The 22826-nt window shown below is 54.7% G+C and overlaps 1 protein-coding gene and 1 long non-coding RNA gene across 3 annotated transcripts in view; one reads left to right on the top strand and one right to left on the bottom strand.

Moving 5' to 3' along the window:
- Positions 1 to 1875: 1875 nt before the first annotated feature.
- On the bottom strand, positions 1876 to 17655 carry LOC128333221 (uncharacterized). Its single transcript, XR_008310880.1, has 2 exons — positions 17495 to 17655; positions 1876 to 2169 (listed from the first exon to the last, which is right to left on the bottom strand). It is a non-coding gene; the product is annotated as an uncharacterized LOC128333221 (long non-coding RNA).
- Positions 17588 to 22826, top strand: part of LOC128333211 (leucine-rich repeat and fibronectin type III domain-containing protein 1-like protein) — a 29555-nt gene continuing 24316 nt past the window's right edge. Inside the window, exon 1 of one of the 2 annotated variants that reach the window (XM_053268431.1) lies at positions 17588 to 17926. The gene's annotated coding sequence lies outside the window, so the exon portion shown is untranslated. The remainder of the gene's footprint in view (positions 17927 to 22826) is intronic. The other variant, XM_053268430.1, reaches the window with a different exon arrangement.

The following is a 22826-nucleotide window of genomic DNA, read 5'->3' on the forward strand; positions in this document are numbered from 1 at the left end:
TTATTTTCCAGCCCACTTTGTTGCTGGCTGGTCTTTCTCTTGCTCAGACCAAGGGAAAGGAGGAGGAGGAAGAGGAGGAGGAGGAAGGAGGAGGTGGTGAAGGGCAATCCAGATGGGCCTCAGGAGCTGGGTGGCTTGTGTTTGTCCACCCAATTATACCTCTACCTCTGCCAGACTCCTTCAGCATCACCCTCCCTGGGACCACTATGGGGGCCCTCCCCAGCAGCCAGACCAGGCACACACACACACCCCGAACTACACTCCCCAACAGAAGACGCAGGACCCCGGCACCCTCTACAACAGTGTAGTCTCATCTGAGGAGCAGATCTCCCACCAACCAACATGTTCCAGAGCTTCTAAGAACCAGCAGCAAACCACCATGATGTTTCTGGGAAGTTCCTCCCTCCCTCCCTCTGCCACTGATTTAAAATCCAACATTGCATATGTACAGTTAGGATTATTTTCTGCCAATGCACATCTCTTTGAACTTATCCAAATAGGATTTCATCAGCCATTTTATTGCCCAATCACCCGGTTTTGCAAGATGATTTGGCAGCAGTTCCATCACAGCTCCCGGCTCCAGGACTTCGAATAATTTTGCATTGCCTAGACATGTTATTGCTTCACAGTTCCTTTCTCCTTTTCATATTAGCAAACTTTATAGGGTGGCCTGTCTCTCAGCCAGTGACGTCGTCGCCCATTCAGAAGTGGAGAAGCTGCAGGCGCTTTCCGTGACAGCCTGCCCCGTAGGGCCCACGCCCACCCCAACTGCCAGAGAAGCCGAGAAGTACAGGCACCCCATCCCAGCATGTGTCCCCCCTCCCCCCACCCCCCCCCACCCCCTGATCTCAGCACAGATCCTGGCAGCTGCCCCATGCTTCCCTTGCCCCCTTCCCTTCTCTTCAGGGCCCCTGGCTGGCACCTCTTCTCTTACCTGCCACACACCCACAAATGGGTATGCTTCCTGATCGGCTTCCTGAGAAGGACCTGGTGTTTCCTTGCCCTTTCCTGGAAGGCAAGCCTTTCACTTGGCAGGGAGGAGACCAGAAGGGCAGCAGGCTTGCTCTTGGGTCCAAGGCCAGCTAATGGATGCCAGTTCCTTGCTGCTAGAGAGAGGAGCAAGTGGCCCCATCCTGCAGAGTCCCTAGTGGGGTCCAAGCCAAATCCAATCTTTGAAAACAACAACAGTGTGAGCTTTGCTAAAGGATCTTCCTCACGCACATGCTGCCATGCCTTCCGCAAAACCCCACCACCCAAAGCCAAAACTTGGATATGCAGCAGGACAGGAGTTTAGCCCCCTCCTCCCCACCATGACAGAGGCCCGTGGGCCTGGAGCTCAGGCGAAGGCCAGCCCTGGGTGGGAGCTGCATGCTGAGCTAGAAGGACACTCACCCCCACCGCTGGGGAGGGCTCCCTCTGCTCTGCCGTGGTATGCTGGGTGGGGCAGCTGGCTCTGCGGAAGTCTTCCTTCCTGAGGAGGCTGAGGAGCAGGCAAAGCAAAGGTTCCCTCGGGGAGATCTTTTCTCCTGGCTTGGTCCATCCATTCCATCTGACAACTTGATCAACTGGATGTGCCCTCCCGTGGAGAGATTTCTCATACATAACTTCAGAGCAAACTCTCATTTTTCAGGGCTCTTCCTGACACTGAAAATAGTGCTTCATGCCACATGGAGGCATTTGCAAAGCATGTCCACCACACAGCAAGTCTGTATCAAAACCACATCATGTTTTTGACTGGTTAAAGTTGCCTGATGCTGAGTCAGACCCTGAGTCCAGCAAGCTCACAGGGAGCCCCAGCACTGACCAGCAGCATTTCTTGTCCAGAGCTTCAGACACTGGACTTTCCCAGCCAGGAGATGCTGTCAACCAACCAACCAACCAATCAACCTCTTTATTTTGGTCTTTGGACAGCATAAGGTAAAAACATAGAGACTGTGAAATTAACAGCTGTAGCATTAAAAGCAGTCTGTGCCTAAGACTATAAGTTTAAAGGTGGTGTGTCGTCATGTCGGTGTTGACTCCTGGCGCCCACAGGGCCCCGTGGTTGTCTTTGGTGGAATAGAGGAGGGGTTGACCATGGCCTCCCCCTGCGCAGTGTGAGATGATGATACCTTTCAGCATCTTCCTATATCACTGCTGCTGCCCGGTACAGTTGTATAGTCCCATAGTCTGGAAAATATATGTAATTGAAATTGAAACTGAAATTTAGTTAAAGTGATGACTGTATACCATAATAAGAATACTAAAATATATTAAGATCAGGTTGCTATAAAACTTAGATCTATGAGAAGTGATCAAGTTAATTTTAGAGTTAAAGATTAATCTTATAAAATTGGGATTAAAATTAAAGATAGAGGGATAAGCTATGACAGCAAAAGCTGTAGGACTGAGTAGCTGGAGAGACAAGTGTGGGTCATGTCGGGCTTGATTCACTCTTTCTGGCAGTCAGTTCCCAACTAATTTTGCACGCTGCCACGCCAGGTTGACACCATGATGTGTTATGAAGGGGTTGCAGTCACAGAGTAGTGGGGATGTAGAACTGGCCCCCACAGCCTGGCCACCTAGTAAGTCGTGGGAGAATAAGGGCCCTGTGATGTCCCTGTAGAATAAGCCGTGCAGGAGGACGTTTCCACTCGCCTTTTGTCACAGGGGCCCAGTCGTTCCAGGAAGGGGAACTTCCAATATCTCCCGCCTAACAGAGCCAAAGGGAGGGCGCTGCAGTGAGCCAAAGTGAAGGCCCTCCTGGGGTTGGGGGGCTTCTAGCTGCCCATGATATGTGGCAGGTGCTACTATGTACCTTAGGCTTCCAGTGATAGGGAGGTTTGGGGTCCTAAGTGTGTTTGATGCCCTCCCTGCACCCATGATGCGCTTTTGAAGGACTGTCCTGGCCTGCTCATACCCCAGGGAAAGTACGTGTGGGTGCGGAGAGCCCAAGTGGTGATAGTTTTGCAGCAGGATGGGTATCCATCCTCTAGAGTCTGTGGGGCTAGGCCCATTGGGAAGAAGGACAGTCTGAGCCAGAAACTGAGCATGGACAGCCACACCCTGGCCTCGCATTTCCAGTCCTGGCAAGTTTCCCTGTCAATGGAAGACTCTGAGGCTAACCTCCTTGTGTTTTCCAGAATATGGTGTGGGGGCCGGGAGATAGATAGATAGATAGATAGATAGATAGATAGATAGATAGATAGATAGATAGATATTATTTTTAACAATGCATGGACCGAGTAGGGAATCTTTTTCTGTATAGCCTTTTTAACATCAAAGGAAATGACCTTGTAGTCTCCAATCTAATACAGCGATAAGCCTGTCATATCAATGAGACGCCGGTTTCTCAGGCACCATCTGCTCAGCAGACGTGATTGCCTGCAAAACACCCTCCCGCCCCCACTCAGTTCCACCCCACTCTGATCCCCCTCACCCCCCCCGCCTGTCCCATGGGGATGCCTCTCTCTCTTGACAAGCTACTGATGAGATAAGCTCTGAGAAGGAAGAGGTCCTGATAGAGAGTTCACATTCATGCCGGCATCTCTGTGGGTGAAGCTTGTTCCGGCTCCCTCACCACAAGCAAGGCACGCACACACACACACACACACCCTGCAGCCTTTGCCCAGGCACTGCTGAGTGTCTTGTCTGTGGATTCCTCCTCCAGAGCAGGGCTGGCTTCCTCCTGGTCAGCCACTGCCTCCTTGCAAGAAGTTGCTTTGCACCTCACCTTTAGACTATGCCATCTTGGCCCGGAGAGGGAGGGCGTCACTATTGCAGCAAAAACAGCAAAGCCCCCTAAAGGCTTCTGCACATCGATTGTGGCAGGAACAGTCACCAGCTAGTGCCTGGGCATCCATCGGGCACGTGAGAGAAGCCAGCAGGTGCACCTATACTATGCCCTGGGCACAGAAAGACGAGCAGCTGCCTAGCCTCAAAGGCCACAGCAGCAAGGCCTGACCTAGGTGCCCCCCCCCCCGCCGCCGCCGCCAGCAAAGGCAAGGGAGGGGCTTCAGGGCTGCCTGCTGCTCACCCAGGGTCAGGCTGGAGAGCAGAAGGCACTCTCAGGAGGACGCCGGCAGCAGCAGCAGCGCCAAGGTGGCCTGGGCTACACAACCGGGCTCCTTGCAGCTGCTGAGGGGAGGCTGTGGTGACTCAGAGACACCCCCCCCCTCTGAGCGGGAGCCCCAAAGGCAGCCGCCAAGCAGCCAGTTCTTGCCATCTGGGCACGTGGCAGCGGGGGGGGGGGGCTTATGGAGCAGCGGCCCCATTCAGAAGCCCAGCCCAGCCGTCTCCCTCCCAGGTCTGTGGCTGGTGCCTCCCTTCTGCTTCCTTTCAGCCTGTGAGCCCCTCTGGGGCAGGGAATTCTCTCTGCTTAGAGGATGTCTCTGTTGACAAGCCAGTCAACAACAACAACATGAATCACCAAGAAGTTCAGGTGCCCAGGAGAGAGCGACTTCCAAGCAGGAGTGGCCAGCCGCCCGGGGCCCCCTGAAGCCCAAGGAGCTTCCCTTGGGAGGCTGGTCAATGGCAGCTGTGGGGGAAGGATCGGGATGGAGGGCAAAGGGTGAAGGAGGCCTCACCCCGCCGCCGGTCCGCATGGCTTCACTGACCCAGTGCCTCTTGACTTGCGTCAAGGAAACAGAACCGCTCCCAGATTGAGTCCAGGCATAAAAGAGATCATGTCCTTTACCTCAGACAGGAAGAGGCAGAGGGAATCTGGCCCTTGGCATCAGAGTCCTGCAGCAGCCGCAGCTCTTCCTCGGGTGAGGCCCGGCCCTTGCCAGCGCCCCTCCAAGTGCTGGACTTCCTCTCTGAGGAGTAATTTCAGAGAGAGCCACCTGGGGGTACGTTCTGCTCCATCCCTTCCTGAAGGTGCCCTGCAGAGCTGGGAATGGCAAGATGTTGTTGGTCTCCTTCGTTTGTCTCACTCCAAGTTTCCCCAACAAATGTCTTTGCACCCAAGTATATATTTACAAGTCCTTGGTACTTCTTAGCCAGGCCAGCCTCTGGCTTTCTAAGAATCAGATCTGTGTCTCCACAGAGGTGGTTCACCCCTCCTTGGGCTTCTTGAGGGCTGTCATGCCCGCATGTGTGAAGTGGAAGCCCTTTGCTGACCTGCCAAAGGAAAAACATGCCAGCCAGAGCCTTGTGGCACCCGAAAGATGAACACTTTGACTGTAGCTTAAGCTTGCATGGACTCAAGCCCACTCCATCAGAGGAAGAAGCAGAGCTGGTCTTGTGGTAGCAAGCATGCCTGTAACCTTGGAGAAGCCGATGCCAGTTTGTGTGGACAATACTGAGCTAGATGGGCCAAAGGTCTGACTCAGTAGAAGGCAACTTCCCGATGTTAAGGAGAAACCTGTGTTGTCCTGAAGATGCCACAATTGCTGTGGCTGCTTCCTCCCAGGAGCTTGTGGCTGCTTTCCTGGCCCTTCCTCCCCTCCCGCTCTCGGAGGAGCCTTGGGTCAGCCTTATGGTCAGAGCCAGCCAGGGGCACCTCTCCTGTGCCTTCCCGTCCAATCAAGGGGCAGAGGTGCCCAGCGCTCAGTCCCAGCCAGGGCAGCAGAGGCCAAGCAATCACTTCCCACTACCAGAGGAAAACCTGATGGCATTGGAAATTAATTGCTTCATCAGAGAGTCAGCAGAAATTCTCCTGGAACAATTTAAATGTTATTTTCCAATAAATGGCTTAATCAGAAGGATTCCAGTCTCTCTGACTGAGCAATTTGTTAGAGGAATTTAATTTTATCTCGGCGCATAGAAATGTCTTCCAGATTGTTGCCTGAGACAGTCAGGAGGTGAAGGGTGTGGAAGATGCATGGGAAACCATAAGGATGCACTTCTTTTTCATCTCCCCTTTTACTGCAAGAAACTCAGAATGCTCATTATATTCTAAGCCATAGACATTTTATTTCCCCCTCACTAGAACTTGGGGTTATTCATGAAAATTGAGGAGCAGGTGATTCAGAACAGACAGAAGAAAAGGCTTTTTCACACTGTGCATAGTTAGCTTATGGGACTCAATGCCACAAGGTATAGTGATAGCCATAATTTTCAGTGGCTTTAAAATGAGATTAGACAAATTAATGGAACAGGAGGAGGAGAAGTCTAGCAGCAGTTATTAGCCATAGTCACGAAAGGGCCTTCATGTCACTGAATCCCAGTTGTGGGGGCCAAATCATGGTGGAAGGCTATTACCTTCAAAGGCTGGTGGTGGACTTCCCACGGGGGCATCTGGTTGGCCGTCCAGGATGCTGGATTAGAGGGCCTCGTGTCGGTCAGATCCAGCACATCGCTTTTAAGTAGGGTGGGGGGACAAGCACCTGGATGGCTCCCAGAGACCACAGGCTGCTCACTGCCATGGGCTTGTTCCTTGCTGAGTTCCCAGGTGGCCCCCTCCATCTTGTGGTCTTCCCAGGTTGGCTGCTCCTCCGTCTTGTGGTCTGCCCCCCCCCGGCTGTGTCCCACCTTTGTCAGCAGGTTCCAGGGGCCTCAGCCTTCTTCTGCCCATGGACGCTCTGGCCTTCTGCCTCACGCAAGCGGAGCCAGCCCTTCTCCTGCCTGGATTTGTGGGCATCTCTTGAGACACCTGCCTGCCTGCCATTTACATTCATGTCAAGCTTTTGAGCTCCTTTAATAATTGAAAATGCAAATAAAAACAGAGGAAAGCCGGTCCTCCTGTAGCACCTTGGTTAAATTTTAATATTTGGAGCTGACAATTTGATATTGAGGATGGTGGCAGAGTGTGGGAGAAAATGGATGAAAGGAAAGAGCTAACCAGGCCTGACAAACGAAGCCTACAACAAAACAAAAGGGGAACGGGTGGGGGAAATGCACCGGTCTGGAAGTCAATGGGCTGCAGACTCAGACAGAATGCGAGATGAAGGCTGAGGGGTGCAGGGAGGCCTCCCCACCACGCCTGACAGGCTGAGCTTTGAAATACGCACTAAAAATAAAGCGGAGTGATGGAAGAGGGGACAGGGAGGGATGCCTCTCCATTCCCAGCCTGGTACTTGTGCAGTTCCCCAAGTCTCGAAAGAGGGCTGGAATACCCACCAGGAGCCCATCAAAGCCAGCTAGGCATTTTGTCTACCTTATTTTGAACCAAGAAACCAACACCCTCCTCTTTGTGGGAAGCCGCCTAAGCTTGTAGGAGCCACCCCAGAGAGTGGTCAGCACACCACCCCGCACAAGCCCTCCCCCATCCCTTCCCTTGCTAGTGTGGCCAAGACTAGCCACAGCCTGCTGGGAGAAAGGACAGAGCCCAGGACAAACACCTCAACTTGAAGCAACTTTTGTCAAGGTAAACAAAGAAATGACCGTAAATGTCTGACAATCACAAGAGATGGCCAAGTTGGATCCAAGGCGGCGTCCTTGCTGCGCTGGTGTTCCTGCCTGGGTAGGCTGGTCCCATTGCAGGCAGCTGGATCCCCTGCTGCTGCCGCCGCCGCCGCTGCTGCTCCTCCTCCTCCTCCTCCAGGCCCACGGAGGGCAGCAGGCTCTCGCCCCTTGGCTTCCACCACCAGCAGCTCCACCCATTTGCCAAAGTCTCCATTTGGTATCTCTTTCCCTTAACTCCCTTGACATTTCAGCCCTCCTTTCTTTCCTCCCCACCATCCTTTTCCTCTCCTGTGGTCCCTCTGATTTTTTTCATCTCTGTGCGGAAGGAGGTTTGTTCTGGGCAGCAGGACCAAGGCACTGTGTGTGCACCATGTGCATTCAGAGCGGGGTCTTCCCGGTTCGACCTGAGTAGGATCAAAAATGAACTGAGCAGACACCCAGAAATTTGGGAGCACGCACACACACCTGAGAGGGAACAGTGGCCCTCTTCACTAGTGCGCCCCTTCGTCACAGCCTCCAGATGTCTCTGACACACACCCCAAGACCTCAGGTGGTCCCCCGGCCCATCATGGTGTACTTGGAGGCCTCTTCCCCACTGAGAAAGGATCCGGAGGCAGCCAAGCTGTTTGCCAACGTGTTTGGAGAACAGGCAGAAGTGCTCCTAGGTAAGGTAATTTTGCTGCCTGGACCTAAAGGCCTTTGGACACCCCTCGCCCAGCAAATGAAGCATCATCTTGCTCCCCTGGGCAACCACACCACCACCCAGGACAGACTAAAGAGGATTGGGGGCAGGGGCTGTGGAGGCCCTGGACCTTGGCCCCAAAGTCCAGGGGTAAGAGCTCCTCTGAGGACAGGCAGTGATATCTGGGGTGTCACTGCCTCCTCTCTCTGTTTGGGACCCCAGATACCACAGACAGGCAATGGGTTCTGCCTGGAGACCCTGTGAATTCACCCCCCAAGGGGCAGTTTTTGTCCCCAGAGGTGGGGCCAAAGCCCAACCCCTCAGGGAACTGACAACACGTGCCCTCCTCCAAATATCTTGGACTTGGAGGGCCTCCCAGAGCACAGGTTTCATCCTGAACCAACCCCAGAAGAAGGAACTGCTTCAGGATGCTGCACTCAGCTTTTCCTTCCCGCTCCAGGCTTACTTGGCTTTCCAGGTTCCTTCAGTAGGACCTGACCCTGACCCTGACCCTGACCCTGACCCTAACCCAGCCCAAGGAAGCGGTAACCCCAGGTTCCTATTGGTAGCTCTGAAGCACTGGGCCAAGCTAGGTGGCTGCACATCTTGGCACCGGATTGTGGTGGGACTCCCTGCGCCTTCCTCTGAGTGACACAAACCCAAAGGCATCGGAGATGATGGAGACGAAGATGGAGACAGACAAGCCGCACATGTGTGGCATGGTGCCCAGACCCCTCAGAGATGCATATGGCCAACGGGACAGATGCACCATCACACGATCTAGTCAAACCCGGGGAAGTAAGTACTGGCAAGTAGAACTGAGGAAGTGGCTTGCACAGGAGCCAAGGGATGAGCCCCTGCTGGTGATGATGGCTGTGTCAGGGAGTAGCTTGGGGAGGGACTGATCATATTCCCACTGACTGCAGCCATGATGGACTCTGCAAAGGCAGTCTCTGGAAGAGGAGGAGGAGAACCACCAGCAGGGAGGGCATTTTGTGAAGCCAATAAATAGAAACCAACATGCTGCTTGTTTTCCTGATTCTTGGGACACCAGAGTAACGCTACGTTTGCAGCACCTGCAAGGTGCCTCCAGCCCTGGGGATTAACACATGTACTTGTGTGGACTTATAAAGCCTCTATTATGCTGCTTCTGAATTGCATTGCTGAAGGTCAAATGCACACCATATGCTGGAGGCGTGGAAAGCGCTTACACCCCCACAGCAGCCTTGAGGGAAGTGGGTTGCTTTCATTGTACAAATAAACCCGGGCCTCTGGAATTCTTCCTCTCACAAAGTGTCACCTTTTGCAAAACATCTCCCATTTATCACACTGAGAAGTTGTTGCTTGCGGAGGGAGGGGGGTGGAGGCGGGAGGGGCTCCAAGAGGAGAAGCACACGAAGGCCGCTGTGTGGAACCGGAGGCTGGACCAGACAGGCCTTGGGCCTGATCCAGCAGGGCTGCTCTGAAGTTCTCATTGCTCTGGACAGCTGGGCTGAACTCTGGCTTGCTGCTGCTGCTGCTGCTGCTGCGAACTGGATACCAGGAAGGAGGCGGCACGGGAGCTGGCCAAGCAAGCTGAGCTGAGGGGAGCTTCTGCCCCTCCTGAGCAGCACTGAGAGGCACCAGCATTGCTCCCCCCCCCCGCATTAAATCTGGCAGTATCTGTCCCCCGGGAACAATTCCACCGTCTGTTGGCTCTGAAGGAAGTCCATTCAGTAGAGGCCCTGCGGCTTTCCCTGGCAGCTGTCCCTTCACCCCTCTTGGCCCCTTTCTTTTAGATCAGCCGCCTGCTTATCCCTGCTGAGCTGAAGGTCTTGAATCACCTTTAATTGGGCTGGTCCTATTTTGGCATAGGGGGCAGGTGCATTTGGGGAACACAGATTTAATTACCGGCTTCCTCTTTGGAGCCAGAACAATTCCTCACTAATTTAATTCATTTTTTTATTTTCACAGTTGTGAAATTGCACTCATAAACAAAACCATTAAGTAATGAATGAACAGTTCCTCTGGCTGCAGAGAGGAACAGGGGACTCTGAAGGGCAGTGGAGGAATTCTGTGGCCCCCGGAAGCTGGCAGGGAGGGTGGGTGGGAACTCATTAGCTGCTGTCTTAAAGCAACAACAGAGGCCAAGGGGAACTTGCTGCTGCTGCTGCTGCTGCTGCTGCAGAGGAGGAGGAGGAGGAGGAGGAGGAGGAGGAGGAGGAGGAGGAGGAGGAGGAGGCTGCTGCTGCCTTCACAAGTCCAGTCCTGCGATTGCATTTGGAGAGGAAAGCAGGTCTGAAGAAAGTCAGGAGGAGGCGGCCTTGGGAAGCAGTGGCGGGCCATGTTGTCTGGCTCCTGCACTCCAAGGGGATGCGTGAAGGATGTGCAGGAGGCCAGACCAAAGAGTCCCCCCGCCTTTGCCCCTCAGATGCTGGCAGTCACAGGCAGGGTGCTCCCTTTCCTCAAGCGTGAGAGTCGCATGCCCTGCCCTGCCCTGCCCTGCCCTGCCCTGCCCTGCCCTGCCCTGCCCTGCCCTGCCCTGCTGCAGGCTCTGGGCCAGAAGAGCTGCAGGTGGCGGAAACAAGCTTGCTTCAGCCGCCAGCAGGATGCAGGATGCTGCGCTCAGGCCAAGCTGCCTGCAGCAACCTGCCAGCCAGTCGCACCAGTTGTGGGCGCTCCGCCTGTTCCCTGAAGCAAAGTGCTGTCCTCGGGGGACACCTCCGCATGTCCAGGGCACTGAGGAAGGCTGCCTTTGAGCAGCAGGCTGGTGTGCTAGGACATTCTGCAAAGCCCTCAGGAGACAGGAGGGAAGAGGGGAGCCAGAATCCACCCCAACTCACTGCTCTGAAAGGCTGCCACTGAACAAAGCAGGGCTGCTCCCTCTTCTGCCCGCTGGGACTCAGCTGCAATTGGAGGCCCCTTGGGCTAAAGTGCCTGTGGTGGTCACTGGTTGCTTTCCTTCATGAAGACAAGCCCCTTCCCCGGAACTCCACATGATGAGCTCAGGGCAGGGCAAGATGAAGCCATCGGCGGCTTCTCCAAGGTTGCATGCAGGAGTCTCTCCTCAGCCCTGTCTTGGGCGCTTTCCAGATTGGATGCTTGGCAGGATCATATTGGAAATGATCCACAGAATCTCAAACTCCCACAATGGAAAAATACAGCTATTTTTCTGAATGGACTTGCACCATTGTAGCACTGTAACACAAAGATTAAATCCAAAATAAGGCATCGGAAATGTGAACAACACCCTGCTGTCAGTGCAGGGACTGCGGTGTCACAACACAGGAAGTACGGAAGCACACTTAGGAGATCCTGCAGTAGAATTTAGAAAGTGCCCTGGAGATGCTGCTGCCAGGGAGGGGACTCGGAGCCGTCTGCGTGCAAGCAGGCAGGGGCTCTTCCCAGAGCAGCCCCCTCCCCTAAGGGAATATCTCACAGTGCTCACATGTGGTCTCCCAGGCTTTTAATTAGAAACTGTTTTAATGGTGTTTTAATAGTTTTAAACTTTTTAAATTTTAATTCTTGAAATATGTTAATCTTTTTATTGGTTGTTGTTACTGTCTTGTAAACTGCACAGAGAATTTGCGTTTGGGGCAGTAAAGAAATGTGTTAGTTAAACAAACAAACAAACAAACAAACAAACAAGCGCAAATGAGGGTGGACCCTGCTTAGCACAGGGGACCATTCCTCTTGCTTCCACAAGACCAGCTCTCCTCCCATGTTCTGGCACCACCTCTAGAGCCTCTTGGCACCAAGTAAAGGCATTCTCCTTCGCCCTTCCAGGGTTACTGGCTCCGGCTGTTTTATGCTGACATCTTAATGGTTTTAAATTGTGTTGATGCTGCTGTGTTGTTGTTTTAATTCATCAATGACGTCCTAATCTGTGATCCTCTCTGAGTCTTATGGTTGAAGCGAGGCATATATAATAGCAATCCCCACATCTCTCCCACGCAACACTGCCCATTTTTGTGACCCTCTAGATTTGTTTTTTTATTTTTAAATAAAATGCTGTGGAGGCTCTGTGCTCCCCCGCCCCTGCCCCCTTCAGTGCTTGAGCAGAAATTCAACCAGTGGGGAGCAGACTGCAGCCCGGCTCTCCTCCCCACCTGTCATGGGCAGGCTCGATAGCATACCATCACTTCAAGAATGTGAGAAGTGTTGCACAACAACATGTAGGACTTGGGGTGAGGGGCAACCCTTTTTTGTTTGAGTGTGGAGGTCCAACGTGTTACCTGCTCAGGTCCTTGCATGACATTTTTGAGACAGACAGACAGCTGTCAACGGTGGCGCTTGGAGCTGGAAAGGACACTCTCTTTCCCAGCCCCTCCCATGTGCTCATGGCCCAGCAAAGCAATAGCTCCTCTGAGATCTTTCAGATCTTTGGCCAGAGATGGAGCAGTGGCCCAAAGTTTGATTGATTGATTGATTGATTGATGAAGTGCCTTTAAGTTGATGTTGACTCTTAGCGACCCCATAGATAGATTCTCTTCAGAATGATCTGTCTTCAACTTGGCCTTTAAGGTATCTCAGTGGTGCATTCATTGCTGTCATAATCGAGTCCATCCACCTTGCTGCTGGTCATCTTCTTCTCTTTCCTTCAATTTTCCCCAGCATTATAGACATCTCAGGGGAGCTGGATCTTTGCAGAATGTGTGTCCAAATTAGGATAGTTTGAACCTGGTCATTTGTTTCTCGAGTGAAAATTCTGGATTGATTTGTTCTATGATCCATTTGTTTGTTTTCCTGGCTGTCCATGGTATCCTCAGTAGTCTTCTCCAGCACCAAAGTTCAAATATGTCAATATTTTTTTAAACTATCTTGCTTCTTCAAAGTCCAGCTTTCGCATCCATAGAGTGTCACAGGAAAAACCATTGTCCAAACAATTCTAATCTTTGTAGGTATAGACACACCACGGAATCTAAATATCCTTTCCAAGGCCTTCATTGCAACCCTACCAAGTGCTAGTCTGTGGTGTATTTCTTGACTGGTGGATCCTTTACTGTCGATTGTTGATCCTAAAAGACAGAAGTTACCCACCACTTTGATGTCTTCATTATCGATTCTGAGGTTGGTTGCTGTGCCCGTTGTCATTAGTTTGGTCTCCTTTACATTTAGTCGTAGCCCCATTTGTTCACTGTGCTCTTGACTTTCATCACTAGAGCTTGCAGATCATCCGCATTCTCAGCTCTCAGAGTGGTGTCATCAGCGTAGCGCAGGTTGTTGATGTTTCTCCCTCCAACTTTAAAGCCACGCTCATCTTCCTCCAATGCAGCTTCCCTCAGTATATGTTCAGAATATAAGTTGAATAAATAAGGAGAAAGTATACAGCCTTGTCTTACTCCTTTGCTGACCTGGAACCAGTCTGTTTCACCATGTTCTGTCTGGACTGTGGCCCAAAGTTGCTGCATGAGAAATTATGCAGCCTCCCCCCTCCAAGCCATGGCAGGATGGGGCTGTGCTCGTGTTTTCTGTGACCTTCATAAAATATTCAGGGTGGCTTATTTCATGATTTCTTAGCAACACAATGACCTTATAGATTATTCATCCCTGAAATGCCAAGCAGAGATTAGGAGAGCCCAGGGATTGGGAGCGAAAGGGAGGAGCTGAGCTGGCTGTTCAGAAGCAAGGCTGGCCCAGCAGAGAAGCTCCTCTCCCACCGCAGCTGTTCCTGTTGCTCAGCCTGGAATACATCCAGCTCAGAATGAGGCAGGCAGGGTTAGGGCTCAGCCCACTGGGTGAGGTGGCCTCCAAAGACAGATGCCTTGGGAACATGCGGAACAGCAATGCGCTTCTCGAAGTCCAGGTGCCACAAGAAACCTATCTGGCTCTGGTGTCAAATGCATAAGGATTTAGGGAAAGGCAGCAGCAAGGAGGAATGAAGTGCCGTGCAGTGCCGTGCCGTGGCGGTTTGGTCTTGCCCTGTTCACAAAGTCACAACCAGAAGAGCTTTCCCTCCCTCACCCCCCCCACCCCAGGAGCTCGATGCCTTAGTTCCATCCCTTCTCATCCCCATACTGAATGTATTCATGGAAAACATACCAAATGGCCCCAAATACGGAGATCCTCCTGCCCCTCCCGGGAACTACCAAAGACGGGGAGGCTCTGAGAGCTTCAAATATCATATCTGCTCTGAGATGCAGTGTGTGCACACATGTGCACGCACACTCAGAGCCTGCTCCATCTGGGCCCAGATTCTCCCCACACGAAAGGGGCTAAAGCACCCTTCCCGGTCGCCAGTGAATTCATGCCAGAAAAGTCCTTCCATTCTGAAGATGCAAACTGAAGGAGGCTCCCCACCTCACCAAATGAAACTGCCACGTGGCCTCCAGAACTGGCAGCTGTCACAGTCCAGCTGGAAGAGGCCAGAGAGAGCCTTCTGGTGTGCCTCTTCTCTGGGCTTCTGGCAAAAGCAGCACTGGAGGCATTTCGCACGCAAGGGGGCACAGACAGCCCGACCAGCTGGAACTCCTAGCAGGGGGAGTATCTGCAAGGGAGCCAATGCCCAATTACTTGCGGGGGGGGGGAGTGAGCAGGGCCCCTTAAGGGTGCCCAGCAGCCCCTTCCGGTTCACAAGGTGCAGGACAAGCTCAAGAAGGTAACTCTCCACAGTCCGCCCCCCCCCCTTTGCCAGAGCTGCCAGGCAGCTGTGAACTCTCCACTCTGAAAAGTGCTGCACATCTAGATGTGCTTGGACTTCCCTGGCACCATTAAAAATAGAACCTCTGTGGGGACGTAGCTAGGGGGAAGGGGGAATCCCCTCTCCCCAGTGGCCCCTCAGAATGGGCCTGTGACAAAACGGGGGTGACTCTAGGCTTTCCTGGGATCTACCCTCAGCAGAGAGATGGCTCTGATCTCAAATCTAGGAGCAACACCGCTCCTGCGTGGTAGGCTGCCACCAGTTGGAGACTGATCTAAAGCCACTGGCCAGGCTTCGACATGGCCTCAACAACCTAGAACTGTCTGGCTTGGGACTTACAGGCACTGCACAGCCAGAGGCCACACAACTCGGCTCTAGACAAGAATATATTATTGGGGAAACAACTCAGTAGGAGCAAATGACCTTACGAGGCACACGGGAAAGAGTTTTGCAAGGAACCCTCCAGAATCTTTTAATTCTATTAATTATCTCCAAAATGAAATATTTTAGCACTAAACTCACATGATTTTGGCACTCGGTATCAAATATCCTTTGCCTAATAATACCACCTGTATTCTACCAAAGAAAACCACATGGCTCTGTGGTTGCCAGGAGTTGACACTGACTCAAGAGCACAACTTTACTTTAATAATACCTTTAGCCCAATCATAACCTAAAGGAAGCAACAACAGAGGAAAGCCCATAAGACATAAGCTTTGCTTCTAGCCTTGACCACCATGAAGACTGAAAACCATCCTTCAGTGTCAGAGGGCTAACCTAACGGAGGGGAAGAGAGCTCCAGCCAAAAATTAACTATGGGAAACCATATGCAGGTCTCCACCTTCACCTAGCCAGCCTCTAATCTCAAAATCATCTTGAAATCTGGAAAACAGCCCTCAAAAATGTGGACTGATCCACTTCCAGCAAGGAGGAATTGGAGATAGGACCAAGTGGAGCTTCATAAAGAAGCTGAGCTGAATCTAATAGCTGCAAGAATATAATATCCTCCCCCAGTACAGGAAAGGTTTAACAATTAGCACAGCACTTCTTGGTTCATTCTGTGCTATGTCGGTTCACAAGGGTATACCATTTACTGGATGGATGAAAAATGACACCTAAATATTTAAAGCATTTGACCAGCTAAATCTCAGCTCCATTCATGGTCCATTTATACTTTTTGGTCTCTTGGCAAATACCATAAACTTGGTTTTGTGATAATTAATTGGTATACTGTCTTCAGCACGATAACGAGTTAATGCTTGTAATGCCCTCCTCATCCCAACTGTTGAACAAATAGCCACATCACCTGCATAAAGTAACACAGCTGCATATTTATCAACGAGTCTGGGAGGATGAAAATAGTTGGCCAACCAAGATATTTATATAAACATTAAATAATAAGTGAGTGAGAATGCAGCCTTATTTAAAACTCTCCTCAAAGTTGGGATATCATCAATAAGATATGGGGTTACACCTAGCTCTCAAAGAAGTGTTATTGTAAAGCTCACGATAAGTAAAAGTAATCAACAATTTATGGCCGTGTCTCCAATTTCCTTCACAATTTCGTTCTAGATACCTCTTGGCTGTTGGATGGTGTAAGAAGAACATAGAAGGTGTGGAGCTTCACAGAGCTCTTGGTCCACCTACAGACTTCCTCAAAAGGACAAGGAATCCCCGCGGACCGAGACTTTGGAGCAAGAGCCTCTTGCTTGCCTCCTGAGAGAGTCAGTATGACCTGGGCCTCATCAGCTTTCCTCCTGGGGCAGTTTGGGGAGCACAACTCTCTTGGGGGGGGGAGAGAGAAAGAAAGAAAGAACCTCTCCTCCCATGCCCTGGTGGTCCTCCTGAGTTACTGCTGCCTCCAGGGCAGCTTCTTTTCTTTCTAGGTATCCGCCTGTCCCTGGGCAAGGATTGACCAAGGCGATGCTGCTCCTCCACCATGGTTGCCGGAACCACGGAGAGCAGCACCAGCTCCAGCTGGCCCTCAGCAGCCACCTCCCGGGCAGCACTTGGCTTGAAGCACGCGAGGTGGCGGGCAGCGTCTGCCGTGAACGGCCCAGTTTGGGGCGGGCTAGAAATCTACTAAACGAACCCACGAGCGGCGCCCTTGAACACAGGGATTCAGTTCAGTAGTTCGGCTCGTTCTTATGGTCTATGACCAGCAAGGGGCCAAAAATATACAATGGGCAGCAGAAGCATGAAACAGAAAAATAAAGTATCACCAGCAGAATGAATAAAAAAGTAACCAGTCCAGTCCACTTAGGAATTCGAGATTCCAAATAGAAGGAAGATGTAATCAGTCTATTCAGTCCAGCAGTTAATTCACAGCACGCCTTACATGCCTCTGAACAAAGTCTGGCTGAACGGGGGGGGGGGGCGGACCCTGAGGGAGTGGGGGTGTCACTGGCTGGATGAGGGCTTTCTCTTTGCTCTCCCCCCTCTGAAGAAGGCCGCGAACAGCCATAGTGGGGCAGGAGCCAGGCTTCGCTTGGGTCCCTGGGCCCACGTCAGCCCGGCTATACCTCTGCAGGGGCAGCAACCGCCCTTTTCTGTTCTCAGAGACCAGCCAGTACTAGGCCCGGGGATGCTGCAGCTGGGAGCCAGTTCAAAGGGAATCTGCCTAGAGATGCGCTCTGCAAAGGCTCCGAAGAAGCAGCCCAAACCCAGGGAAAGGCAGAGCAGGAAGCAGCAGCAGCAGCAGCAGCAGCCTTGCCTGCCAGCGCTCTTCTCTTCCCCAAGCAGGCAGCGGCCGCTCGAGGGTCCCGCAGGGTCTCCAACGGGCAGCACGCGGCAGCCTCCAGAGGTTCCCCGCTGAAGGACCGAGCTCTTCTCCCCGGGCCCGTCACACCCCGCAGCTGCCGACTTACCCTGCGAGGGGAGACTGGCATGCGCTCCGCGCGCCCGGGAGAGGGCCCCTCCCCGCCAGGCTGCCTCTCCACCACCTGCGCGGCGCGCCGGAAGCGCTCCCCCAGTGGGCATGGGCGGCGGCGGCGGCTACGGCGCTTGCTCGGGCTGTGGCAGCCGTGGGGAGGCGGGAGGGGAGGCGCCTTCTCCGCGACGCCGGCTGCCGAGCCGCCCTCCCACCCAGCGAGGCGCGCCGCGCCGGGCTCGGCCTGGCCCAGGCAGGCAAAGCAGCATCCGGAGCAGCGCCCACCCTCCTCCTCCAGAGCGACGCCGCGCCCACCGCAGGCAGGCAGGCAGCAGGCGGGGTCCTCGCAGGGCGCGTGGCCAGCCGTGCCGCTGAGCCCCCGGGAGCCGAGGAGGACGAGCAGCCCTCCGGAGCGCGGCCGTCGCGTCAGGTAAGCAAGCGAGCAAGCAAGCGCGCGCTGTCGGGCCGGTGAGGACGGAGGCCGAAGGCCGCCGGGGGGTTCCGCGGGGCTTGGCGTGTCTGACCTTGCGGGGTGGGGCCGGGCGCGGCGACTGGGCCCCTGCCAGCGAAACTGTCTGGTCGCCCGGCGGGAGGCTTGTTGCCGGTCTTGGAGGGCGCCCTTCGCCCCGCTCGGTCCTGAGGGGTGCCTTCCTGCGCTCTGGCCAAGGGCAGCGGGGCGGCTCGTGGCTCTCCCGGGAGAGCCCGCTCGGTGCTCTGTTCCAGCCGTTGCAAGCAGGGGGGGCCGGGGGGCTGTTCCGGCGCCCCCGCAAGCGAGCCGGCGAGGCGTCAGGCCGGGGCCGCCGCTTCCCCAGCAAGCCCAGCGGTGAGCCTCCGCCTCGCTGACCTGCGGGAAAGGTCTGTCTCCAGGGGCCTGGCGGGGGCGCGCTCGGATCCTCCCTTCGGACTCCTGCGGGGGAGCCGGCCTGCCCTTCCCCTACGGCGGCGGGGGGTGGGGGGCTTGTGTGTGTGTGTGTGCTCGCTCTCGACGCGGGGCGAGGGGGCGGCGGCGGCGGCGGCTGCTTGCCTCCATGGGAAGGGACAGGCCTGGGAAGCCCCAGGGGCGCGGTGGGGTTGGGGCTCCTCGGTGAAACGGGCTCCCCGCGGTGCTGAGAGGCAGGCGGGGCATTTGCGAGGCCCTGCCAGGACCTGTGAGGCGGGCACTTGCGGGGGGGGGGGTCTGTGTGGAATGGCCACGGTGCCCAGCCTGCTCTCCGGCGTCCAGACCTCCCCGGCTTGCTCTAGGGGAAAAGCGGCACAGCTCTGCAGCATCCAGCGCTGTGCCCCCCCCCCCCGCCCCATGAATGTGCGCTTGGGCGAGTGGCCGCCCCAGGGAGCCCTTCTGGAACTGCCCTGCTTCCTGGGCCTCCGGGGCTGAGGGGGCTGGAGCCCTTGGGCAGATCCTGCCTGCCTGCCTGCTGGGATGTGGCCCGCAGGGCAGCCGAGTGCCCAGGGGCCCCCAGGCAGACAGGGCCACCCAAGCACCTGTCACCATTGGCTTTGAAGTGACCTGGGTGTGCCTCGCAGAGGGGCTGGCTGGACCGGGTGGAGCGAGAGCCTAGTGGGGGCTTCCTGCTCCTGCTCCTGAGTGAGTGAGGCCTTTGCTTGCCAGGTGTGGAGGCCTCTGCTGGAGCTCACCAGAGAAGGCTGCGGGAGGCAGGGCCAAGGTTCTCTTTCTGCCCCAAGGGGGGAGCTGCTCGGATGTCTGCTGGAACTGCCTTTTGCAGAAGAGTCTTCTGGCTGGGATGATGCCCCTTGGCGGGGTGGGGGGAGATGGAGGACCTGAGCTGCTCCAAGTGGGGGGGGGGCTTGAAAATGCCCCGTTGGTGGGTTTTGCCTTGGGATTCCGGCCCAAGGGCCTGCCTGCTCTCCCGGCTTGACTAGCCTGCCACTGGGAGGTAGCCGATTGCCCTGCCGGGGAGGAGACTGGCTAGAGGCTGGCGCCTTCTTCTGGAGCTGCCTCTGCCTTGCTGGAGAAAAACACTCTCCGTTCTTCCATGGAGGAGGGATCCTGCTGAGTGCTCTCCCTGCGCCCCTCTCTCAACCAGAGATGCCCCTGTTGGGGGGGAGGAGCAGCAGAAGAGATGGGTGCACTTACAGCTCCAGCATTCTACCTTCGCTGCTGTGACTCCTGCTGGAAGCACCCCCCAAGGCAGCCCTGGGGAGTGCCTTGGGCGCCCGTCCCCCTTGCCTGGCTTGTTTACAGGGTGGGTGGGATGCTCTCGTTGAATGAGCCTTTTGGATGGTCCGGTGGCAACATTCTGCTTTGGGGTGGCTTGTCTCCAGCCGGAAGAGAGGGTGTGCATGGCCTCCCCTGGGCTCCGGTGTTTCTCTTTCCAGAGAGCTGGAGCACCCGGCGCCCTTTCGCAAGCTCGACTGGAAGCTTGGTCTATTGATCCAGCATGTTTGTATTCCTCCAGCAGGTCACTGTGTCCTTTTTCAAGGTAGCTCACAGACTTGGTTGCATAAGGCTGTCTACAGGCTGGGTGTGTGTGTGAGGGGGGGGGCAGGCTTCCACATGAAGGCATTCCACCCTTGGACCAAGCTGGGCTCCCTCCCTGCTGCCTGCTCTGGAAGGCGGCACGGTAGGCCGTGGACCTCCCGCTCTGTCCTGCCGCAGAGGCACTGCTGGAGGATGACCGAACCGATGATGCCCACCGCCAGGCTGGGGTGCCCCATGAGCAGTTGCTTCAGGTTGCTGCTGGGGGGCTGTTGTGGTGCTGGGCCTTCTTGTGAGCCCCCTTCTGAGCTACCTCTGGAACCCCATTGCGGGTGGGGGTGCTTGATGGAATAGTTCTTCTGGCTTTACTGGGGGCTTCGGGGGGGGTTCCACCTTCCTTGGCGCACTATGGGAGCATGTGCTTGCCTGCTTCCTTGACTGGTGGGTTGCTCAGCCCAGTCCCTGCCTGTGGCACCCCAGGGGCCTGGCTGGCTTGGGCTCAGCCCTTGGAGGCTCTGACTTGGTGCGAGGGAGCCTGCTTTGCGAGGAGGGTGGGGCAGATGCACCTTTATTTTATTTATTCATTTATTGCATTTATCCTCTGTTCCTGTGCAGAGAACATAAGAACTTGATAGGTCCAAGGAGGCCTGTTAAGTCCAGCATCTGTTTCACACAGTGGCCCACCAGATGCCTCTGGGGAGCCCACAGACAAGAGGTCTGTGCACGCCCCCCTCTCCTGCTGTGGCTCCCCTGCATCGTGCCTCTGAGGCTGGAGGTGGCCTCTAGCCACCAGGCTAGTAGCCATTGATAGACCTGTTCTCCACAGATTTGTCTAAGCCCCTTTTAAAACCATCCAAGCTGGTGGCCATCACCACGTCCCATAGCAAAGAATTCCATAGATTAATTATACACTGTGTGAAAAAGTACTTCCTCTTGTCAGTCCTAAATTTCCCGACCTTCAGTTTCATGGAATGACCCCTCGTTCTAGTGTTGTGAGAGAGGGAGAGAAATCTCTCTCCATCCCCTCTCTCTACTCCATGCAAAGAGCCCCAGATGTTGTAGCCTAGCCTCATAAGAAACGTCCTCCAGGCCCCTGATCCTCTGGGTCGCCCTCTTCTGTACCTTTTCCAGTTCTAAACCTAACCCTAACCAGCACACTCAACCCTGGTCTGGATGTTGGTTGCTTTCATTACATTAACACCCCCGAATGACACTTATCCTAAGGAAACAGACAAAAACTAGTGAGGGTGCCCTTAATTTAAATTAAAACTTTTTCCTTGGCTGATAAAAATTGCCCTGGCTGCTGGTGAACCAGGTATCTGCATTTGAATATTTCTCTTCTGACTTTTGAGCCCAAGAAGCTTGTTTTCCAAATAGGAAAACACGAAGATTAAACATAGGAAACTGCCATATACTGAGTCAGACCAGTGGTCCATCTAGCTCAGTATTGTCTACCCAGACTGGCAGCGGCTTCTCCAAGGCTGCAGGCAGGAGTCTGTCTCAGCCCTGTCTTGGAGATACTGCCAGGGAGGGATCTTGGAGCCTAGATGCTCTTCCCAGAGCGGCTCCATCCCCCGAGGGGAATATCTTGCAGTGCTCACACATCAAGTCTCCCATTCAGATGCAACCAGGGCAGACCCTGCTTAGCTATGGGAACAAGTCATGCTTGCTACCACCAGACTAGCTCTCCTCTCGAAAACCATTGCAGCAGCAGCAGTGATGACGGACCAAACCAGTAGAAAGAGAATCCAGCCAAGCAGCCAGGGAAAGGGGGTGGGGTGGGGGTTCTTTCTGCTCCCAGAAGGCCTCGCCTGGAGGGAGGCTAACAGGGAGGGAGCCGGACAGAGCGCCCGCTTCACAGCAAGAAGCTCCGGGTCTCTGTGGCAGAGGCAGAGCCCCTGCCTGGCATGTGGAAAGGCCTGGCTTCCTTCTTCCCTGGCAGCATCTCCAGATGCGACTAGGAAAGGCCCCGAGCCTGGAATCCGGGAGAGCTGCTGCTGCTGCCAGCCAGTGCACGTCATGCTAGGTGAGATGAGCTGCTGGCCTGACTCTGTAGCAGGCTGCCTCCTCTGTCCTCCAGGGAAGACCCTGTCCCAGGAAGCATCCCCCAACTAGATGGAAGCCAAGCATCCCGCGCATTGCAGAGTGCTGGGCCGCAGAGTCACGGCTGTGGCCTTTGCTTCCGCTTGCCTTCCTCGTCGCTTTCTGCAGGGACTGATCATTGCAGGGGGTTGGTGGCCAGCTGCAGACGAGCCCTGGTGGCTTCTCAGTCGCCTTGCCTCCCCTTGGCGGGTCCAGGGTCTCTTGGGGGCAGCAGGGCTGTGCCTCCATTATGCCGGGCTTGGTAGGGCTAACCAAGGCTGTCCTTGGCTGTGCCCAGCCGGAGGGCGGGGGGGGGGCTCTTCACCCTGCTTCTTCGCCAACAGCTGTAGCTTTCCAAGGCCCGCGTGGACACTCTTGCGTGGGAGGGGCTGGGGTTGCTGCCTGCCTGGGCTTCCAGCTTTCCTTGCCAGGTGGGTGAGTCAGCTCCACCCTTGTGGTGGCAGGAACTGGCGGCCCGTGCACAGAGTGTCTTCCTGCCAGGGAGGCTGGCTACTTTGGCCGGCAGCCCTGTCAGCTCTCCCAGTTCCTTTGCCTTCTGCAGATTTTCTCTGTCCAAGTGGAAGAAGCAGGATCAGCCATGAACTTGGCAGGGTCCTGGGTTCAGGCTGCCGTTTGGCAGGAAGGGCCCCCTTGCAGCTGCCACGTGGAGCTCATTAGGAAGTGCTACACGCTCCTTAAATGTGCCTTTTCCGGGCCTTGCTCCCTTCCTTCCCACCCCCACCCCTTGGCAGTGTGGCATGGAAACTCTGCAGAAGGCTTCTCTTGGGATTTGCCCAACAGCATGTGGGTC

This window comes from Hemicordylus capensis, chromosome 7, assembly GCF_027244095.1.
Source record: "Hemicordylus capensis ecotype Gifberg chromosome 7, rHemCap1.1.pri, whole genome shotgun sequence".
NCBI lineage: Eukaryota > Metazoa > Chordata > Lepidosauria > Squamata > Cordylidae > Hemicordylus > Hemicordylus capensis.